Raw genomic sequence first — 1,365 nt, 5'->3', positions numbered from 1 at the left:
TGAGGCGCTGGGGGCGTGGGGCGAGCGCTGGCCCCTCGTGGGGTTCTGCGGGTCGGCGCTGGGAGGAGAGGGAAACCTCCCCCGCTCGGGTGCCCCTGGGCCTGGCACCTGGAGGATTTCCTTGTCAGAAGAAACTATGACCTGCAGCTTTCCGCGCTGATTGAGGGCGAGCTGATAAGCGCGCGGGGGTGCCGGGGCTCGCTGCAGCTGCAGAGCCCTGGTGCGAAGGTACCGAGCTGTGATGGGTGTTGTGCTCCGGGATGGGGAGCGCAGGGAGACAAACCTGTTTTCATCGTCCCCCCCCGGCTGCCACCTCGGGGCAGCTGGTGTCGGCGAGCTGCTTCTCTGGGGAAAGTGTTGTTAAACAGGCGGGTTTACTGTAAAACAGTTTGGCGTCGCTCGGCGAGGGAGTGACTGCTCGCGTTTTTAGAGCAGAATGTGCTGTTTCGGTGTGGTGCTCGTTTGGAGGTTGTAGGGCTGTGTCCCTCACGTTTGTCTGCTCTTCAGTGACCGGAGGGGTAGGAGCGTCTGAAACGCGGAACTGTTTGGAGGCAGCACCTGTTTTCTGATAGTCTCCAGAAGTTTTATGTCTGCTGGGAAGAAAAAGTATTTGGTTTGCCCTATTCTACGCTTCTTTATTTTAAAATGTATTGTTGATAAGGTGTTATAGGGAAGGAAAGCCTTAGCTAGCAAATTCCGTGTTTCTGCGGCACTTGCAGTGCCCCCATCCCACCGTCTGGTTTTTCAGTTTAACATTACGCAAAAAGGAAGTGAAATCTTTGCTCATTTTCTTAAAAATTTTTATGTTTCAGTGCTTTGCAACTGACTATTCCAGGCTTATGCTTCTGTTGAATTTTCAAGTTAATCTTAATGCCCAATTCCCACTTTTACATATGGGGGTGAATTACTATTTGCTGGTTTTCATGGCAGTGTTGTGGAAGTGAGTTGCAGAGGTTTTTTTGTTGTGAGTGATCTGGACAAGAGGGTTTTATTAACCAGCTTGGTAGGCTGTTTACGTTGATGTGTTAGTAGATGTGGTTTGTGCGTAAATATATCTATATTTGTATACATATGTATCTTTCAGTATGCAGTGATTGGCTGACTTGTGACTTGGTGTTGATAAGTTGTGGACGTTTTAGGCATTCAGGTATAGGTGTTGGTCATAAGGAGTAAGATGCTGGGTTGCAATTTGATAGTTAGCACTGGTGGTGTTTTATTGGGCAGGTTCTAGGAGCGTGGTAAAACACGCCTTTTGTTGTGTGCCGGGAGCCGCAGGGGTTAAGGCGGTGGGTTGGCAGCGCCGCCGCCTCCAGTGAATTCAAACTCCCCGAGTGACGGGGAGCGTGGGGGCCGGGCCGGATCCCT

At 51.1% G+C, this 1,365-nt stretch overlaps 1 protein-coding gene across 7 annotated transcripts in view; it reads left to right on the top strand.

The window, feature by feature from the left end:
* Positions 1-1,365, top strand: part of SUN1 (Sad1 and UNC84 domain containing 1) — a 29,304-nt gene that overhangs the window by 901 nt on the left and 27,038 nt on the right. Inside the window, exon 1 of one of the 7 annotated variants that reach the window (XM_018067323.3) lies at positions 22-228. The exons of the other annotated variants lie outside the window; for them this stretch is intronic. The gene's annotated coding sequence lies outside the window, so the exon portion shown is untranslated. Of the gene's footprint in view, positions 1-21; positions 229-1,365 lie in introns of those variants that run through there. 7 annotated transcript variants of the gene reach the window in all.

This window comes from Manacus vitellinus, unplaced genomic scaffold (genome assembly GCF_001715985.3).
Source record: "Manacus vitellinus isolate BGI_N305 unplaced genomic scaffold, ASM171598v3 scaffold_12_pilon, whole genome shotgun sequence".
NCBI lineage: Eukaryota > Metazoa > Chordata > Aves > Passeriformes > Pipridae > Manacus > Manacus vitellinus.
Note: the sequence above shows the minus strand (reverse complement) of the source record. Positions and strands in the feature narration are given on the sequence as shown.